Source organism: Phoca vitulina, unplaced genomic scaffold (assembly GCF_004348235.1).
Source record: "Phoca vitulina isolate PV1807 unplaced genomic scaffold, GSC_HSeal_1.0 scaffold26, whole genome shotgun sequence".
Taxonomy (NCBI): domain Eukaryota; kingdom Metazoa; phylum Chordata; class Mammalia; order Carnivora; family Phocidae; genus Phoca; species Phoca vitulina.
In genome coordinates, this window is record NW_022589729.1 from 1294648 (window position 1) to 1316529 (window position 21882).

Consider the following 21882-nt stretch of genomic DNA (forward strand, 5'->3'; position numbering starts at 1 on the left):
GGCCATCCCACTATTTGAGAACTAATCACAGGGCATAAGAATGTCTTGTGTATGTGTCTGGCATCTTCTATAAACTGCTCTGTCATGATTAGGGTTGAATCTTGCTCTCCTCTGTGACTTGAGCACTAAAACCAGTGACAGGTCTCTGATGCTGGGCAGATGTTCAGTGCACATGGCTGCCAGAGGTAGAGACCAGGCTGATGAGTGAAATCAACTGCATCTGAGCCATCAGGGGTCTCCAACTGATGTAGGCTCCTTCATGGCATGCTTGTCCTTGGCCTGATGAGTCCGAGCTAGCATTCTTCCCTGACCGCCTGTGATATTCAAGCCCTAGTTGGTTGGCTTCCTACCATACCCTCACACCCACACATGCTGCTTCCTTCACTTGGAGTGTCCTTCCTTCCATTTTCCACCTAGAAATTTCCTTCTCATCCCTCAAGGCTCAATTCAGAGTTCAGCCTCATGTTACCTGCCCTAACATCTCCCAGGAAGAATTAGCCTCTTTCTTTAAGGTCCAAGAACTCGTTATCTATAGCTCTTAGAGTATTTCCATATTACATTGAATTTATCAATTTAGTTGCCTTTCTCTTGCCATAGACCAGTGTTTTTCAAATTACAGGTCATAACCCATTAGTGTCTTGAAATAATGTTAATTGGGGCATATAATGTGTAAAAAACAAGCAAACAAACAATTGAGATAGAATAGACTAGAACAGGAATAGAGTACAGTTGTGTGGAGAAGAACAGATAGAAAAAAACGGAGTGCATTGAATATTTACCACAGTTTAAGTGTTGTCTGATGAAATTTGAGTGTGTTGTATGTGTATTCTCATTTGTGTGGTGTACAGGGTTGTGATGTAAAAGGTATTTCTTACTTTGGGTTGTGGTTCAACTGCTTAAAACCCACCCCTCTAACTGTGAGTTTTGAGGGTAGGGACTCTGCCTTATTTATCTTTGTATTCCCAGATCCTTGACTGGAATCTAGTTTTAGTACACAACGAGCAAACCAAAATTTTAACGTAAAATGGATGAACGCACAAGTGAATGAATATACATAATCGCCTTTACACCAGAAGGAAGTTTCTCTGTTAAGAGCAAACTATCAATGAGATAAAGCCTTGAGGCTATATTTGGTGAGGCTTTAGTGAATAAAATGGCGCTAACGATCCAGTCCCTTTAGTAAAACATCTGTCTCCAAACACACAACTGATGCCATCAGCAATTCTATTGAATAACTGACAACTTCATTTTTAAAGTTCAAGCCTTCCTATTGGTATTTTGAAAATCCATTAAAATGATATGTGAGAGTCTTCAACCCTGGCCCTGGAAGGCAGTTCACTTAGGCAAGCTGGTTCTGACCCTGCTTGGTTCAAATCCTGGTCTTGCTACGTATTAACTTTCTTAAGTCTGTGTTATTTCATATCTAAAATGAAGGATGGGGCACCTGGGTGGCTGAGTCAGTTGAGTCAGTCGGACTCTTGATTTTGGCTCAGATCATGATCTCAGGCTCATGGGATCGAGCCCCACACATCAGGCTCTGCCCTGGGTGTGGAGCCTGCTTGGGATTCTCTCTCTCACTCCCTCTGCCCTTCCCCGCCCCCCTCACATGTGCTTTCTGTCTCTCTCAAAAGTAAAATTAAATTAAATAAATTAAATTAAATTAAATATTAAATTAAATTAAATTTTAAAAAGACAAAGTAGCTACACCACCAGCCCTAAATGCTTACTTTAATTGTAGCTGCTATGAGCATGCATCAGCTGTGGGCTGTTGGTGTTGTTAATTCCGTGTTAGCTATTGGTGCATCATTGGAGTTATTGGTGGCAGAGGCTGCTGCTTGCCCACCTGATAGCAGATCTTTCCTTTGTCCTTATTCACAGAATTGCATTTTTATCTGGGGCAGCCCTATAAGCAACTAAAACATTAGACCCTCAGTTTCTTTGAAAGTATGTCATCTTTTGGGGGAACTTCAGGAATATTCTTCAAGGGAGGATATTCTTCGGACCTTCCCTTTCCCCTTTCCCTCCACCTTCATTCATTCTGCCTGGAATTTAGATATGGCAGCTGTAGCTGAAGCCACCAGCATGAGGCGACTCAAGGCAGCCCTGAATGTGAAGGCCATGGGCTAACTAACGATGGCAGATCAGAACTACGGAAGGAACTTGAGTGTCTTGGACTCAGCTATGGACCACCATCTCCAAAGTTCTCTTATAGGAGAACACATTTTAACTCTATCTTATTTAAGCCACTGTTTAATTCACATGGTTCCAGGGAGATGGAATTACCATCTTCCTTCCACAGATGCGGAAGATGCAGCTGAGGGACTGAATATCATGAACAAGGACAGCCAATGAGCAGATCAAAGCCAGGTCTGCCTGGTCCTAAAGGTTCTCCTCTTCCCGGTAAGTACTGTACATGTCTTAAGGCACACACATAGTTAATTTTTTAGTCAACAGATATCATTGAAAATATGGGGAATAACAATTATTTTTCTATTATAACCAGCACAGATGAATTAAAGGATAGAATTAAAAATTCATAGGGATATTAAGAAAACACGACACTTCAAATTCAGTTTATAAGGAGGTGCATCTTCTCTGACCACTGATGTTAGGGATTCTTCAGAAACAAAGTGAAAAACTATTGCCTTCTGAGAAACAGAGGTGGTCCTCTTGCTCCCCAAGGTCCTTTGCAAAGCAGTCAGCCTCTCATGGTGGGTGGGACAATCCCCATGTATAGTTTGCTGCTATATTCATCAACCATGATTCACTTAACCTCTGCTTCTAGCATCATCCATCCTCTTTTCTCCTTTCTGGAGAATTTGTCCCCTCCTGTCCATTTACTCTTACTGGCAATAGAAGTACCTTGAGCTCAGCCTTGGAAATGCAGCTTCTGAAAAGCCTCTGTTTTACAAGATAATGAGAGCTGATGTTGTCATCATGAGTAAGAAAAAACACCATGCACTTCATCACTAATGATGCTGCAATCTTCTGGAGTCTTCTCAGCCCCCACCTTCCCTCCTGGACAGTGGGAAGGTTGTCAAAGCCTGCATTGGAAACTTCACTGTGCTTCGGAAAAAAGCCTCGTTTCTGCTCAGGGGCAGCATGGTGTGGGAGACAGAGCCTGTCTGTCCTGTTATCGATTGTGTCACCTAAAAGGAAAAGACTTTTTAAAACTAATTTTACAAAGTATATACATGTATATAATATTAATTAAAAAGTATTATAGGAATAATACATACGCTCATTGTACAAAAATGTGACAAGTAAAAGCTACTCTTTCCCTCAAGGCTATTTATACTTGCTAGAAACATACACTTTCAGATCTTTTTATTATTCATGAATTCACAGATATATAAATGTGTACATGAGTGCCTCAGCAGGGGGTCTATTATACATATAATTCTTTTTTCTGGCCCATTTAACAATACATTCTGGGCATCCTTCCAAATCAGTGCAGATAATTTGCCTTTCCCTTTTAGTAACTTCATGGTATCCCATTGTTTGGATATACCATAAATTATGAACTTATTTCCCATTGATGGAAACTGTGATTTTTCAGTTTTTATATTTAAAAATTTTTTATTTTATTTTATTTTATTTTTTCTTTAGAGAGAGAGAGTGTGTGCAAGCTGGTGGGAGGAGGGGCAGAGGGAGAGGGAGAGAGAGAATCTTAAACGTTTCACACCCAGCTTGGAGCCCGATGCAGGACTCCATCTCGAGACCCTGAGACCATGACCTGAGCTGAAACCAAGAGTCAGATGCCAACTGAGCCACCAGGTGCCCTTCAGTTTGTTTTAAATTAACAAAGATATTTGCCTCATACTTGACAAAGTCACGTTGTCTTTGACAAACAACCAAAGAAAAAGACAACCCCAAAGAAAAGGATATAACATGTAGTCAAAAGAAAAAGGACACTATGTGTCCAATACACATTTTTACAAGTTACTAAACCTCTATAAATTAAAGCACCCTTGATGGGATGTCCTTTTTACCCATCGAATTGGAAAAAAAAATTAAAGTATACAATTAACGGTATTGCCAAACTGTGGGGAAAACTGACATTCATTGTTGAGGAGAATTAATTTTATGCAACTCTTTTTGGAGGGCAACTTGGCAGAATCTATCAAAATTTTAAATGGCCATAGTTTTTGACCCCCGATTCCACTCTCAGGTGCTCTTGCTCAGGTGAACAGAAATGTATATACAATGATGCATGTTGCAGTTTATGATTGGGAAAGTTATCTAAGAAATGTGAATTGCTATTGTCCCATCTGTAAGAGGGGAATAATAATACCAATAATAATGCTTACAAAGCCTGTTTTTGTGAAAGTTAGAGACAGTGCACTTAAATGTCCTGGGAGGGTGCCTGAGCATAGCCAGTGCTCAGTAAATGACAGCTATGAGAGTCTCAGGAAATCCAATTCTTTTCCATCTTAGTTGGAGACATAGGCTGGGTGACTCCATTACCATCAGGCTGTGGGGGATTCACATCGTGTGAAGCCCCTCCGATCCCTGCCTCATAAACGGTCAACTTGTTTTATATACCAGTGAGGATATTGCAGCCATTGAGATTCTACACCTCTCAAAGTGTTTCAGAGGGTGAAAGTTTAGAAGTAGGCTTCTTGAAGCTGCTTTCGTATCAAATAATTGCATGCCATCAAAGAGGCTTTCCAGCCCCAATGTGTCAAGGACTGCTCAGCGACAGATAGCTCCTGAGCAGGAACTGTGGCCAGCAATGAGCACAGTGTTTCTGAAGATGATCTGAAACTTCACAACAGTCCCTGCAGGTAAACGATCTGCTCCATTTCCAGATGAGGAAGCCACCTCTGACGATCGACAAGGTTTGGAGAGGTCACACACCAAACCAGCTGAAGAGCTGAGATTCCAACTCAGATTTGTCTGGCTCTAGAGCCAATGCTAGAATCTTCCTTGTGACTCAATAGACACGAAATATGGTGGTAAAAGAAAAAGAGGTAAAAAGTCACATCCCCCAAACTGACATGTTCCATATGAGAGGCAGCCCCTCAGGAGTTAGTAGGCCAATGCCAGAACCCTGGTGTTACCACCTGCCAGCTGGGGGATGGGGAATTCATTTAACCCTAGTGAACCTTTTTCCTTTCTATAAAACAAAGATCATACTTTACTACTGATCTCAAAAATTCTTGGGAACAGAAATGAGTCAAGGCTTAATGAGATTGTGAAAAAAAAAACAAAAACAAATCAAAAAACAAAAAAACCAATCCTGCAGAAAGAAACTAGATCAGAGTCTTACTTCATTAGTCAGATGCCAAATTCTCTGAAAAGAAATCACATTTGGCCTTCTCATTACTATTGGGCTATGATGCATGAAGAGGAGGTGCCATGAAATGATTAATAAAAAATGTTGATTTTTCTCCTATCAGTTTCCCAGAGTGTTTTCCATAGAACTGGAATTCCCACGTATGTTTATAGGCACAAAATAAAAGGAGAAAAACAAAAACCAGAAACCTTTGGCCCAAAGAGTTTAAAAAAAAAAAAAAACCTAGCGGAGGAGGAGCAAGATGGCAGAGGAGTAGAAGACCTAAATTTCCTCTGGTCCCAGTAATTCAGCTAGATAGGGATCAGACCATTCTGAACACCTACGAACTCAACAGGAGATCGAAGAAAAGAATAGCAGCAACTCTGAACAGAAAAGTGACCACTTTCTGGAAGGTAGGACGTGCGGATAAGTGAATCCGAGGCGATATTCGGGAGGATAGACGGCAGGGGAGGGGCCTCCGTCGGCCGCTTCTGGCAAGTGATAGAGCCGCGGAGCACAAAATTGGAACTTTCAGAAGTCGGCTCCACTGAGGGACGTCACTCTGGTGGCTAAGTGGGGGGTGGAACCCTCGTGGGACAGTGTGGTCTCAGGACCCTCGGGGTCAGAGAAAGACCGGGGGTGCCTGAGTGCAGCAGAGCTCCCAGGTATCGGAGCGGGGAAGCCGGCTGCAGAGACGAAGCCCAGGCGCAGGCTCTCAGCTTGGGGTTGCCATAAACCGTGATCCGGGGTACAGTCGGGCCACTGCTCCTCCAGCAGGGACCCAACAAGCGGCAGATCTGGGGAGACTCCCCTTCCTCCCCCGGGAGGAGCAGCGCGGGAGCGCACCGCAGGGATCTGCTGGGTTTGGAGACTCCACACGGGGTCAGGTGCCAGAGATAGAAACGCTCGGTCACAGGCCGGGTGAGCACGGAGTGCGGCCGGAGACCAGGGAGACGGGAGTGACTGATTGCTTGTCTCTGGGGGTGCACTGAGGAGCAGGGCCCCGAGTTCTCGCCTCCTCCAGGGCGGAGATTGGGAGGCCGCCATTCTCACTCTCGTCCTCCAAGGCCATAGGGAAAGCTTGCAGGGAACAAAAGCTCCCGAGAGCAAACCGGAGCAGATTACTTAGCCCGGACTGGCAAGGGTGGGGCAATTCCGCCTCCGGCAAAGACATTTGGGAACCACAGCAACAGGCCCCTCCCCCAGAAGATCAGCGAGAACAGCCAGCCAAGACCAAGTTTACCGATAATGAGAACGGCAGAACTCCAGCGCTAGGGGAATACTGAACATAGAACTCATGGCTTCTTCCCCCTGATTCTTTAGTCTTTCAAAGTTAATTTTTTTGATTTTCTTTTCTTTTTTTTTTTGAATTTTTCTTTTTGCCTTTTTCAACCAACATCTTATCAATCCCTTTTTTAAAAATCTTTTTTATTTTTCATTTTTAGAGTCATATTCTATCCCTTCATAGTAGTTAACCTTATTTTTGGTATATATATATAAGTTCTCTATTTAAAATTTTGGGATACAGTTTCTTCTAACAGAACAAAATATACCCTAATCTCTAGTATATGGCTTTGTTCTAGTCTCCTGCCTGATCACATTCTGTTTTTTTTTTTAAATCCTCTTCTTTCTTTTTTCAACCAACTTCTTATCATCAGTTCCTTTTATAAAATCTTTTATAATTTTCATCTTTACAGTCATATTCCATCCCTTCATTGTATTTACCTTTACTTTTGTACATATATAAGTTTTTCTTTCTTTAAAATTTTGGGAGGCACTTTCTTCTAACAGACCAAAATACACCCAAAATCTAGTGTGTGGCACTGATCTATGCACCAGCCTGATCATATTTGATCATATTTTTTTATCTTTTTCTTTTTTTTTTCTTTCCCTTTCTTTTCCCCTGGTTTCAGGTCTCTTTGGGTTTGTTTAGTGTATATTTTTCTGGGGTCATTGTTACCTTGTTAGCATTTTGTTATCTCATTCATCTATTCTCCTCTGGACAAAATGACAAGATGGAAAAAATCACCTCAAAAAAAAAGAACGAGAGGCAGTACCGACTGCCAGGGACCTAATCAATATGGACATTAGTAAGATGTCAGAACTAGAGTTCAGAATGACGATTATAAAGATACTAGCTGGTCTTGAAAAAAGCATGGAAGATATTAGAGAAACCTTCTGGAGAAATAAAAGAACTAAAATCTAACCAAGTTGAAATCAAAAAGGCTATTAATGAGGTGCATCAAAAATGGAGGCTCTAACTGCTAGGATAAATGAGGCAGAAGAGAAAATTAGTGATACAGAAGACCAAATGATGGAGAATAAAGAAGCTGAGAAAAGAGAGATAAACAACTGCTGGATCACAAGGGGAGGATTTGAGAGATAAGTGATACCATAAGACAAAACAGTATTAGAATAATTGGGATCCCAGAAGAAGAAAGAGAGAGAGAAGCAGAAGATATATTGGAGCAAATTATAGCGGAGAACTTCCCTAATTTGGGGAAGGAAACAGGCATCAAAATCCAGGAGGCACAGAGAACCCCCCTCAAAATCAATAAAAATAGGTCAACACCCCGGCATCTAATAGTAAAACTTACGTGCCTCAGAGACAAAGAGAAAATCCTGAAAGCATCTCGGGAGAAGAGATCTGTAACCTACAATGGTAGAAACATTAGATTGGCAACAGACCTATCCACAGAGACCTGGCAGGCCAGAAGGGACTGGCATGATATATTCAGAGCACTGAACGAGAAAAATATGCAACCAAGAATACTATATCCAACTAGGCTGTCATTGAAAATAGAAGGAGAGATAAAAAGCTTCCAGGAAAAACAAAACTAAAGGAATTTGCAAACACAAAACCAGCCCTACAAGAAATATTGAAAGGGGTCCTCTAAGCAAAGAGAGAGCCTAAACGCAACATAGACCAGAAAGGAACACAGACAATATACAGTAACAGTCACCTTACAGGCAATACAATGGCACTAAATTCCTATCTTTCACTAGTTACCCTGAATGTAACTATGGGCTAAATGCCCCAATCAAAAGACACAGGCTATCAGATTGGATTAAAAAACAAGACCCATCGATATGCTGTCTGCAAGAGACTCATTTTAGACCCAAAGACACCTCCAGATTGAGAGTGAGGGGGTGGAAAACCATTTACCATGCTAATGGACACCAAAAGAAAGCTGGGGTGGCAATCCTTAGACAAATTAGATTTTAAACCAAAGGCTATAATAAGAGATGAGGAAGGACACTATATCCTAATTAAAGGGTTTATCCAACAAGAAGATCTAACAATTGTAAATATCTATGCCCCTAACATGGGAGCAGCCAATTATATAAGGCAATTAATAACAAAAGCAAAGAAACACATTGACAACAATACAATAATAGTAGGGGACTTTAACACCCCCCCTCACCAAAATGGACAGATCATCTAAGCAAAAGATCAACAAGGAAATAAAGACTTTAAATGACACACTGGACCAAATGGACTTCACAGACATATTCAGAACATTCCATCTCAAAGCAACAGAATACACATTCTTCTCTAGTGCCTATGGAACATTCTCCAGAATAGATCACATCTTAGGTCACAAATCAAGTTTCAACTGGTACCAAAAGATTGGGATCATTCCCTGCCTATTTTCAGACCACAATGCTTTGAAACTAGAACTCAATCACAAGAAGAAAGTCAGAAAGAACTCAAATACATGGAGGCTAAAGAGCATCCTACTAAAGAATGAATGGGTCAACCAGGAAATTAAAGAAGAATTAAAAAAATTCATGGAAACAAATGAAAATGAAAACACAACTATTCAAAATCTTTGGAATGAAGGAAAGGCAGTCCTATGAGGAAAGTATATAGCAATACAAGCCTTTCTCAAGAAACAAGAAAGGTCTCAAATACACAACCTAACCCTACACCTAAAGGAGATGGAGAAAGAACAGCAAATAAAGCCTAAACCCAGCAGGAGAAGAGAAATAATAAAGATCAGAGCAGAAATCAATGAAATAGAAACCAAAAGAACAGTAGAACAGATCAACAAAACTAGGAGCTGGTTCTTTGAAAGAATTAACAAGATTGATAAACCCCTGGCCAGACTTATCAAAAAGAAAAGAGAACTGACCCAAATAAATAAAATCATGAATGAAAGAGGAGAAATCACAACCAACACCAAAGAAATACAAACAATTATAAGAACATATTATGAGCAACTATATGCCAGCAAATTAGATAACCTGGAAGAAATGAATGCATTCTTAGAGATGTATCAACTACCAAAACTGAACCAGGAAGAAACAGAAAACCTGAATAGACCTATAACCACTAAGGAAATTGAAGCAGTCATCAAAAATCTCCCAACAAACAAGAGCCCAGGGCCAGATGGCTTTCCAGGGGGATTCTACCAAACATTTAAAGAAGAATTAATACCTATTCTTCTGAAACTGTTCCAAAAAATAGAAACGGAAGGAAAACTTCCGAACTCATTTTATGAGGCCACAATTATCTTGATCCTTAAACCAGACAAAGAGCCCATCAAAAAGGAGAATTACAGACCAATATCTCTGATGAACATGGATGCAAAAATTCTCACCAAAATACTAGCCAATAGGATCCAACAGTACATTAAAAGGATTATTCACCACGACCAAGTGGGATTTATTCCTGGGCTGCAAGGTTGGTTCAACATCCACAAATCAATCAACGTGATACAATACATTAACAAAAGGAAGAACAAGAACCATATGATTCTCTCAATAAATGCAGAAAAAGCATTTGACAAAGTACAGCATCCTTTCTTGATCAAAACTCTTCAGAGTATAGGAATAGAGGGTACATACCTCAATATCATAAAAGCCATCTATGAAAAACCCACAGCGAATATCATTCTCAATGGAGAAAAACTGAGAGCTTTCCCCCAAGGTCAGGAACACAGCAGGGATGTCCACTATCACCACTACTATTCAACATGGCACTAGAAGTCCTAGCCACAGTAATCAGACAACAAAAAGAAATAAAAGGCATCCAAATTGACAAAGAAGAAGTCAAACTCTGTTTGCAGATGATATGATACTTTATGTGGAAAACCCAAAAGACTCCACCCCAAAACTGCTAGAACTCATACAGGAATTCAGTAAAGTGGCAGGATATAAAATCAATGCACAGGAATCAGTGGCATTTCTATACACCAACAACAAGACAGAAGAAAGAGAAATTAAGGAGTCGATCCCATTTACAATTGCACCCAAAACCATAAGATACCTAGGAATAAATCTAACCAAAGAGGCAAAGGATCTGTACTCAGAAAACTACTCATGAAAGAAATTGAGGAAGACACAAAGAAATGGAAAAACGTTCCATGCTCATGGATTGGAAGAACAAATATTGTGAAGATGTCAATGCTACCTAGAGCAATCTACACATTCAATGCAATCTCCATCAAAATACCATCCACTTTTTTCAAAGAAATGGAACAAATAATCCTAAAATTTGTATGGAACCAGAAAAGACCCCGAATAGCCAGAGGAATGTTGAAAAAGAAAAGCAAAGCTGGTGGCATCACAATTCTGGACTTCCAGCTCTACTACAAAGCTGTCATCAAGACAGTATGGTACTGGCACAAAAACAGACACATAGATCCATGGAACAGAATAGAGAGCCCAGAAATGGACCCTCAACTCCGTGGTCAACTAATCTTTGACAAAGCAGGAAAGAACGTCCAATGGAAAAAAGACAGTCTCTTCAACAAATGGTGTTGGGAAAATTGGACAGCCACATGCAGAAGAATGAAACTGGACCATTTCCTTACACCACACACAAAAATAGACTCCAAATGGTTGAAAGACCTAAATGTGAGTCAGGAGTCCATCAAAATCCTAAAGGAGAACACAGGGAGCAACCTCTTCGACCTCAGCCGCAGCAACTTCTTCCTAGAAACATCGCCAAAGGCAAGGGAAGCAAGGGCAAAAATGAACTATTGGGACTTCATCGAGATAAAAAGCTTTTGCACAGCAAAGGAAACAGTCAACAAAACCAAAAGACTACTGACAGAATGGGAGAAAATATTTGCAAATGACATATCAGATAAAGGGCTAGTATCCAAAATGTATAAGGAACTTATCAAACTCAACACCCAAAGAACAAAGAATCCAATCAAGAAATGGGCAGGAGACATGAACAGACATTTTTCCAAAGAAGACATCCAAATGGCCAACAGACACATGAAAAAGTGCTCAACGTCGCTCGGCATCAGGGAAATCCAAATCAAAACCTCAATGAGATACCACCTCACACCAGTCAGAATGGCTAAAATTACCAAGTCAGGAAACGACAGATGTTGGCAGGGATGCGGAGAAAGGGGAACTCTCCTACACTGTTGGTGGGAATGCAAGCTGGTGCAGCCACTCTGGAAAACAGTATGGAGGTTCCTCAGAAAGTTGAAAATAGAGCTACTGTATGATCCAGCAATTGCACTACTGGGTATTTACCCCAAAGATACAAATGTAGTTATCCGAAGGGGTACGTGCACCCAATGTTTATAGCAGCAATGTCCACAATAGCCAAACTGTGGAAAGAGCCTAGATGCCCTTCAACAGATGAATAGGTAAAGAAGATGTGGCCCATATATACAATGGAATATTACTCAGCCATCAAAAGGAATGAAATCTTGCCATTTGCAAAGACGTGGATGGAACTGGAGGGTATTATGCTGAGCGAAATAAGTCAATCAGAGAAAGACATGTATCATATGACCTCACTGATATGAGGAATTCTTAATCTCAGGAAACAAACTGAGGGTTGCTGGAGTGGGGGGTGGGGTGGCAGGGATGGGGTGGCTGAGTGATAGACATTGGGGAGGGTATGTGCTATGGTGAGCACTGTGAATTGTGTAAGACTGTTGAATCACAGACCTGTACCTCTGAAAGAAATAATACATTACATGTTAAAAAAAAAAGAAGAAGAGAGTAGGAAGGGAAAAATGAAGGGGGGTGGAATCAGAGGGGGAGAGGAACCATGAGAGACTATGGACTCTGAGAAACAAATTGAGAGGGTTCTAGAGGGGAGGGGGTGGGGGGATGGGTTAGCCTGGTGATGGGTATTAAAGAGGGCATGTATTGAATGGAGCACTGTGTGTTATACACAAATAATGAATTATGGAACACTACATCAAAAACTAATGACGTAATGTATGGTGATTAACATAACATAATAAAATTTAAAAAAATTAAAATAAAAAAACCTAGCCAAAAATAAATTTAGATAGTTTCCTTATTTCTCTTTAAAAAGACTTCTCACAGTACTATTCTATGTGGAAAATCTGTTAGAGAGGGGTATCATATGCAGCCTCCCCAAATCTTACTTGGTTATAGATGCCTTTTTCATGGAGTACTTCAAAGGACTCTGTTATATAGAATACAGGCTACAAAATGCTGTTATAAAGTATCCTCCTAGCAAGATTTTGCTTAAAATTGCAGCAACTCAGATATTCCTTCGAAAACTTTCATAAGAGAGGGGTAATGTTTTTGATGATCCAAAGCTACTTGTGCCAAGGACAGTGTGATTTATGTACTGGAGGAAGAAAGGACCCATGAGCTGTCATGAAGGATGAGGAGATATTTGCCAAGTGGACAAAGCTCTAGTATTTATTTGAGATCATTTAATGTGTAAAGACATCATCATCAGAGAAGTTTCACAGTTACAATCAGTGGAGATTTTGTGGCCGATTCAATCTGATAAACATGTATTGCATTCCAGTCATTGGAAAGAGCAGAACTCATGAAAACATGTTTACTGTCTTAGAGCAGTGGATAATCTAACGATGAGAAAGATATAAAAATTAACAAAGAAAACACATTTTATATATGCTATTAATAAAAGTATAAGGTGCTATATATAAGCACAGAGGAAAGAGACTAACTTTGCTTTAGTTGAGTGAGTGAGGGGAAGGATCGGGGGACGATGGCTTCCAGTGGTGGAGGTCGATGGAATTCTATTATCTTTCTCACTCCAGACTGGTAGCGGAAGTAGGACAGACTTGCAGAGTGACATGAATGAAGGCTGAACGAGGGTAATCACACTTTATTACCCTTTGGATGACACATTTGTACCCCTTTACTTTTTTTTTATCAAGACTTCATGGACAGGATTAACGGGAAAAATACAGGAAGGAAAAAACCTTTTTCGTCAGTCTTTGGAATTTAAGATCAGTAAAAGGGAAGATTAGGCAGAGTCTCTTTGCTTCAGTTTACTGGTGGGAGGGAAAAGAGTTCTGTCAATCTCATGTAATGTGCCCTGAAATTTTTAGTGTTTTATGCTTTTCAAATTAGTTTTGATTACTCAGGAAAAAATTACTGCCACCTTCCTTTGCGTGGTGTCCTGTGGGTTAGGAAGGAAACAGAGTCCTAGGGAGTTTGTACCGCATAGAACCCAGTCTCACTCTCTTGGTTACAGAGACAAAACGGGTTTGGAGAGAAAAGTGATTAGCCAGAGTCCTGCGTTTAGACCTAGGCAAAGGTAGGAAGACAGCCTGTGTTTCAGAGGGCTCCTTGTGACTGTTCTCTGGCCCACACCTCCTGGAGACCAGGCAGAGGAGTACGCAGGGCAGAGGGGAAATGCTCACTTGGAACCTGTCCCCATCGCCTTGTGTCTCTGGAGTGCTGCACTTCCTCCCAAATGGCCCAAAGCCTGGCTCTAGGGCCTGCAGGGTCCTGAAGGGTCCATCCTTCTGACAGTGGCCCTTGCTGTTGTGCAGGTGCTACTAGGCCTAAAGGGGGAGCTGTTTGCAGCAGGAGGGTATCTGCTTGGATGTGTGACCTAGGTGTTCACCTACCCATCTTGAGGCCGCTTGTGGTGCCTGGGGAGAAAAAGGGAGCTGGGCTTCAGAGTGAGGGCTAGGAACTGTGCCTCCCCCACACTCTCATATTTCAAAGGAGAAAAGTTCCAGATTCATTCCTGAATTGTCAACGTAGGAGGACAGATTACATTTTATTGTACAGTTTGTTAGCTTGATTTATAGTAAATATTTAGACCAGCAGTTCTCAAAGTTGTTGGCCTCAGGACCCCTTTACACTCTTAAAAATTAGTGAAGACCCCCAAAGAGCTTTTTTTTTTTAATGTGGATAATATCTATTTATCACTTTAGAAATTAAAACTGAACATTTTATTTAAATGCAATATTCAATATTAAAATATTTACTTATTTAAAATAACAATTAGAAACTCATCCCTGTTAATATAAAATTTTTTAATGAAAAATGCCATATTTTTCAAAAAAAGGGAGAGGGGTAGTATTATTTTACAGTTTTACAAATCTCTTGATTGCTTGATTTAAAAGAAGGCAGCTGGATTCTCCTGTTTCAGTATTCAGTGTCTTGATGAAAGTATCTGAAAAGACTATGGCCTCACATAGATACATAGTTGGATAAAAGAAGGAATATTTTAATAACCTTTTCATATAATTGTTGATATTTTTCTTTGTTTTTACACCCAAACTTAGTTAAGTGGTAACTTCCCAAAGAGTTTGTGCAGTGTAAATCTGAAGCTATATCAAGGAAATTATAGTATTTTGTTACATTAAAATCCACCAATCTTTCTTGCATTTTGAATGGTTTTTTACCCATGGATGATTTTGCTCTTTTGGAAAATAATACTTCGATGGTTGTGTGGTTCTTCCGAAAATTGACATATGTCCTTATACAATATTTAAAAAATCTATGACTATCACCAGTCATCTCATCAAAAAAGTCATGACGTATTGGAAAGTCGTTAAACCCATGGAAGACACAAGTTTTCGAAAATTAAAATTTTCAGTGGAAAGCCCCAATTTTACCTTTGGTAACAAATACTGTCAGTTGTTTTCCATGAAGGGATGGACTCATTTCGTTCATTTTTGAGAAAATGTCTATCAAATACCTATGTCTGCATTGCCGTAGTTTGGGTGTCAGTCATTTCTTTAGGTAAAATAATGTCGACGTCAGAACTGAGGCTGTGAGAAAATACTGGGCAAATCTTCCCACACCTCAGCAGGAATCCAAGTACCAAACTGGCCTCGTGGTCATTACATTCTTCACCCACAGAAAATAAAAAGCCAGTTTCTCTCTCTCTCTCTCTCTTTTTTTTTTAAAGATTTTATTTATTTGAGAGGGAGAGAGAGCACAAGCAGGGGGAGGGGCAGAGGGAGAAGCAGACTCCCCACTGATCAAAGAGCCCAACGCGGGGCTGGATCCTAGGACCCTGGGATCATGACCTGAGCTGAACGCAGTTGCTTAACCAACTGAGCCACCTAGGCGCCCGCAAAGCCAGTTTCTCTTAAAAGCGTTCTTGATAAAAACAGTGGACTGTAAAATTATGGATTTTCTTGAATCTTAACCCTTCCATTGATGTCTTTTAAATACCCTGTGAGTAATGGAAGGCCCTCTGCTGGGGTTGTCTCGAGGAACAGCACTTGTGTGAGATGGAAGATGAACCCCAACCTTTTTTCAGGAAACATGATTTTTACCTGAAAAAAATGACTGCCGTTTGGGTTTTTTTGCCTTAAGTCATGAAAATAAATGTTAGGGGTTGTATCTGTTCTGTTGCCAATGGTTATTTACCAAAAAAAAAAAAAAAAAAAAAGAACATACGCAATATAATTAAGTATATGTATTTTACTATATATTCTGTGTATTAGTATTTGGTTTGTATGTATATATACAAATTGCAACACCCTGTGAGCATCTTTATCAGATGATGCTCAGATACCTCAGTCTCAGTTTGGTCCAGAGTGAAATCACTGTCTGGGAGACTGGGCTCCAAGAGAGTTCCTGGAAAGGGAATGGAGGGGGGTGAAGCGATTGGGGAGAGCCGTGCCCATAATAATCACACTTTAGAGGAGGCCATACTCTTGTCATCCTTCCCAGGCCCCTTAGGATCTTGTAATGGCAGAAATTTTTAAATCAAATTTGGTGGTATTCAGAAAAGAATAAAGCACAGTGCTCCAAGCAACCCCTTGTCCAGGCAAATGCCCCAACGAAGGTACAGAGCTCTCCCCAGACCAACCTGCTGCCCTGTGTTCCTCCCCATGATCCTCCCCTGCACCCACACTTTGTGATCAGTGTCGATTCCCCTTGCCTCTACCTTCTCTCAAATCCCTCCTTCCTGCTAAAACCTTTGTTCAGATATACATCATCTCCTTCCTTGTTTCCTGGGTTTGACTCTGACTCTTTTTACACAGAGCTGATCATGTCACTCCCCAGGTTCAAATTCCACAGCAGCCTTGCAGCACCTGCAGGAAAAAGCCCACGTTCCTCAGCTGGTGTATCTGATAACTGCTTGGGCCTAGAGAAGAACTTGCTGCTCTATCCCACCTTACCTCGTGGTCTTAACTGTGTGCTTGCTGTTTTCTGAATGCACAGGCAGTTCAATGCCCTCTGCCTTTCCGTAGGATGTTCCCTGTCTGAAATATTTTTCTACTCATGTGACACATATGAAAACATCTTTTTCAGAACTCGGTGCAAGAGTCACATCCTTGTAGGCTGTGAATATTGTGACATAATAAGAAATAATTATTTGGTCTTTGCCCCTGTTTCCTGACATGGAACTCCTAAATCCCTTGGAATTTCCTAAGTGATAGGAGCATCTTTAGTTCTAATGAGGGGACTTTTGCAGGTCCCTGGATAGCTTCAGGTCACCAGAAAGACCATGCCATGATTAGAAGCATAGAACTTTCAGCCCCACCCCCCAACCTCCAGGGAGGGGGTGAGGGGATGGAGATAGTTAATAACCAATAATGCCTGTGGGCTGAAACCTCCAAAAAAATCCCCTAAATGATGGAGTTCAGGGAGTTCCTGGGTTGGTGAATGCATCCACAAACCAGAAGGGTGTTGCATCCCAGCTCCAGGGGCACAGAAGCTCCTGTGCTCAGGATGCTTGGACCTTGCTCTCTATGTCTCTTCATCTGGCTGTTCATTTGTATCCTCAGTAATAAATTTGATAATAGTAAGTAAAGCACTTTCCTGAGTTCTGTGAGATGTTCTAGCAAACTATCGAACCTGAGGAGGGTATTGTGGGGATGCTGGCTCAGAGTCATTCAGTTAGAAGTGCAGGTGGCAAGCTGGGACTCGAGGCTGGCATCTGAAGTGGGGGCAGTTTTATGGGCCTGAGCCTTTAGCCTGTGGGGTCTGTGCTAACCCTGAGGAGTTAGTGTCAGAACTGCATTGAATTGTAGGACACCCAGTTGCTGTCTGGAGAGTTGGAGAATTGGTGGGTGTAGGATATTTGGTTGTTTTTCTGTAATCCCAGTATTAGCACATGGTAAGTACTCTGCAAAATGTTTTTAAATCAATAGCGTCAAGTACTTTTCTGACTTTTGTGGCACTACAGGCTAAAGAGAAGAAGTCAGTATATCTGAAAGACATGGAGAAGAAAATGGACGACAAACTTGAATGACTTCTTAATTTTGCCAGATTTCCCTATGTGTGTACCTTTCCCTTTACATGGGCAATTGGAGATTCCACTGTGTAGCCTGGAGTTGTGTAAGTTATGAGGAGAATGGCCTTGAGCTTGTGGTATATGTCAACAATCCACATAAATGACGAATTTGCTATTACTTTGCTTTTTAAAGCTGAGTCACTTTGCTTAGAGAAGACTTGGCATTGAGGCATTGGGCTAGGGATGGGGTCAACTTCTGTGGATTGAAGAGAACCTGAGAGGGTCAATGGGGGGGCCAGTGTACACTGAGATGGACAGGGGGAATATGCCTGATGGTCCAAACTGTTTTTGTGAAGTAAGGTGTCAGCTTTCCCTTAACAAAGTGAAGAGGTGATTTAAGGAAGAATTAATCTTTCATTTTATGGAATAAATGAGGTGGGAGTGTATTTAGGCCAGTAATGAGAGAGAAACACAAATGTTGCTAACTACCACATACCAGGTTAGAGCATTAATGAATCAGTTCTGCATGATGATCTTAAGTGTTAGAAACAGGGAAGTCTTATTATCACAGTTTTTAGAGAGGGAAATTGAGGCTTCGAAGAAGAAGTTGACTTGTTCAAGGTCACACAACCAATTCATGGCAGCTGTAAGAAGACAGCTCAAGTTTTTACTTAGTCCCTTTAAGTGTGCCTTACTGTTTCCTCAGTCCCGGCGCTGTGTTCTCCCACATGCCAGAGCCTGGGAGGTGCGAAACCAACTTGTAGGATGTTCCTGAGGGAGATATTTGTGTGTAGATAACAGCCTTGGGAACCAAAACAGAAAACCAACAGAACAAGACAACAGGTAAAATCTAAAGGCACCCACCTCCTGACAATGTAGCTACATCGTCTCAGATGATAAGGACAATGAGTTCTGCACCTCAGTTCCCCCGTGGGCTCTTCTTCAGGAAAAAATGCTCCATGGTGCATTTTATGTGGCTAAAAAGCCAGGCAGAGAGTCCTGCAAAGACAGAGCCACAGTTTATCTTGGCAGGCTCAGCTTTGTGAGGTGTTGCCTCAGTCCAGCTGTCTCAGACATAATTTCTTTTAATTCTTCCAAAGAACTTTACATGGTAGATTGTATTCATCCCATTTCAGATAGTGACATGAGTATGGACATGGAGATAGAGTGTCCTCTGAGCTGAGGTCCCAGCATACAGTGTTAGTCACAGCTCAGAGGGGCTTGACCTCTGTAAGGAGGGACATAGGACCCAATGAGATGTTGTGGGTTGAATTGTATCCTTACCCCAGAACCTGTAAATGTGGCCTTATTTGGAAATGGGGTCTTCATAGATGTAATCAAGTTAAAATGAGGCCATCCTGTCAGGTCATGATCCTGGAGTCCCGGGATCGAGTCCTGCATCGGGCTGCCTGCTCAGCAGGGAGTCTGCTTCTCCCTCTCCCACTCCCCCCTCTTGTGCTCTCTCTCTCTCTCAAATAAATAAATAAAAAATAAAATCAAAAAAAAAAAAATGAGGCCATCCTGGATTAGGGTGGTCCCTAATCTAATGTGACTGGTGTCCTTATAAGAAGAGGGAAATTTGGACACAGACACACGGGGAATGTCATGGGATGATGGACACAGAATCTGGTGAGATGGGTCTAAAGGCCAAGGAGCACCAAAAATTGCCAGCAATCATCAGAAGCTAGAAGAGACAAGGAAGGATTCTCCCTAGAGGCTTCCAAGGGAGAGCATGGTCCAGCTGACACTTTGATTCAGACTCTCATGCCCAGAACTATGAGAGAGTATATTTCTGTCGTTGTAAGCCCCCGAGTTTGTATTTTGTTATGGTGGCCACATGAAACTAATAAATCGGTATATTCTTAAGAGGTATTGTTGGATGGGAAATGGCAGCTGGTCCTTAGGCTGGGATATCATGCTTCTACTAAGTGGAAATATGGAACCAGTAGAGCAAGCTCCCTGTCACCTAGAAGACAAAATTGAAGTTCCATGAGGTCCTTTAAGATCTGGCTCCTGGCTACCTGTCCAGCTTTATTTTGCCACTCCCTTATGCTCTAGGCACACTGACCAACCCATGTTCCCCAAAAAGCCACACTCTTTCAAACCCCAAGACAGCTCACATTGTCCGCTCTTCTCAGAATGCCCACTTCTCCACTTGTCTCCCTGGTGAGGGCCTCCCTATGTTGTCGAAAACCGACCTGCATGCTTCGGAGCCAAAATATAACTGAGGGAGTTTGGGAGACAGAGGAACAATAGCTTTATTGCTTTATTAGGCAAAGGAAGCTGCAGTAGGCTATGGCCTACAAAAAACAGCAAGCCTGCCTGGAGGAAGGTGCTAGGGGTTTTCAAAGGGAAATACAGGATCTAGCTGGTTTTAACAGGAATCATCTACTTGCTTCCAACCTTTGTCTTGTCTTCAGGGTGGTACTGGGTTCCTGAAACAAAAAGCTAAGAAGGGAGGAGGGGAGGTTTGCCGAAGAGAGGGAAAAGGTTACCTTCAAAATCAAGCTTCCCTGAAGCATTAGTGCAGACATTTTGATTTTTGTTCAACTTTATGCTTTTAAGTGATTTCACCTACTCTGTATGTCCAGCTCAAGCTGATCACCACCTCTGCGAAGGCAGCTTCCCCTGACTTCCTACACAGATACTGCCCATGTGTCCCCCTGACAAATTATCATAGCAGTTGTAACATTTCTTATTGTTCTATTTAACAATTAACTTTTGTGTTAACACCTTCAAAGGACTCTCGTGAAAGGCAGATGATCAGTGTTCCCAGAAGTGGGCTTGTGCTCTAGACTTTCCCACCTGAGTGAAGGTTGGGTAGAAGTCAGTGAACTGATTTCTACAGGTAAAAGATACAATATTACCCAGGTCCTGAGAATCCATACAGCTTCTCTAACTCAGGACCCTCAACCAGGGCACGATTGATACCGTGGACAGGATAGTTCTTTGTTGTAGGGGTTATTTATGTGCATTGCCTCTCTGGTCTCCACCTACTAGATGCCAGTAGTATCCCCCCACTGAAAATGGCTCCAGACATTACCACACGTCCCCTGGAGGGCAAAATCACTCTGATTGAGAGTCGCTGATATGAATGATAGAGACAGTGGTTAAAAAGCCAGACAGTAGACCGAAAGCAGGGCAGAGGATGAGCTATTGACCCTTCCACATTTTAATATGGAAACCATCCTTAAGTAAGGCCACATGGGCTCATCCAGCCCTGAGTTTCTAGCCCAGCTCGGCTGCTTAATAGCTGTGTGATTCTGGGATCTGTTGTTTGCCTCTATGCGTCCTGATTTCTCATCTGGGTTATTGACAGGATGGACCAACTGAGAAAACATCCGAAGTGCCTGACTAAAGCCCTGCACATAGTGGGTTCTCAATAAAAGTCATTTCCTTTCATCTTGCCCATTGCATTGGGAGTGGATACAAGAGGGAACCCCAGGGAACTTGATGCTCTGTCCCTGGCAACATTCACCTGCGATGAATAAGCAACTCAAGGCGAGAGTTCTCTATTTCCACGGCAGAGAAGGGGGTAGGTTGAGGATGGTAGTGGTGATGCCTGGTTGGGCAGGTAGGGATGCCAGGCATTAGAAACAGAAGCAAAAGCTGTTTGGGGAGCCTTGAGAAATGACAATCTGAGTCACAGGGAATTAGAAGCAGCAACATGGAGAGGCGCTTAAACTTAATTTACAGGGAGAAAAGCAAGGCACAGATGAACATTGCTCCCATGACATGCACTCGTAACCCTCTGACAAGTCCAATCTGAGGTTGTGTGTGTAACCTGTGGTCCCACATAGAACTTTTGTTCCATTTGTCCTTGAGTGGGAGCATGCCATATGGTGCCACTTGCGAAAGGAGTTTTGGGGGCAGGTGCTAATCCAAGATACTGCCCCCATCACACCCACACACTACATACACACGCATGTGCACGCATGCACACACACAGTCTCCCTCCCCTGGGCAGAACTGCTATATTAGGTGGGACCTGTGAGCCCAAGGCACAACAATAAAACAGTAATCATTGGAAAATGAATGCATGAAACAATGCAGACACACTGCTCTACTTACCTAATTACTTTGCTCTTGAGATATTTTTGTTTAAAGCCACTGAGATAAGAGTACCATTGCCATAGCAACCTCCCGCTGGATGGTGTTCGGCATCTCCAAGCAGATTAAATCGCCC

The 21882-nt window shown here is 41.8% G+C and overlaps 1 long non-coding RNA gene across 1 annotated transcript; it reads right to left on the reverse strand.

The window, feature by feature from the left end:
• Positions 1-2158: 2158 nt before the first annotated feature.
• On the reverse strand, positions 2159-21856 carry LOC116643460. Its single transcript, XR_004301563.1, has 3 exons — positions 21768-21856; positions 18561-18695; positions 2159-3149 (listed from the first exon to the last, which is right to left on the reverse strand). It is a non-coding gene; the product is annotated as an uncharacterized LOC116643460 (long non-coding RNA).
• Between the last annotated feature and the right edge of the window lie 26 nt (positions 21857-21882).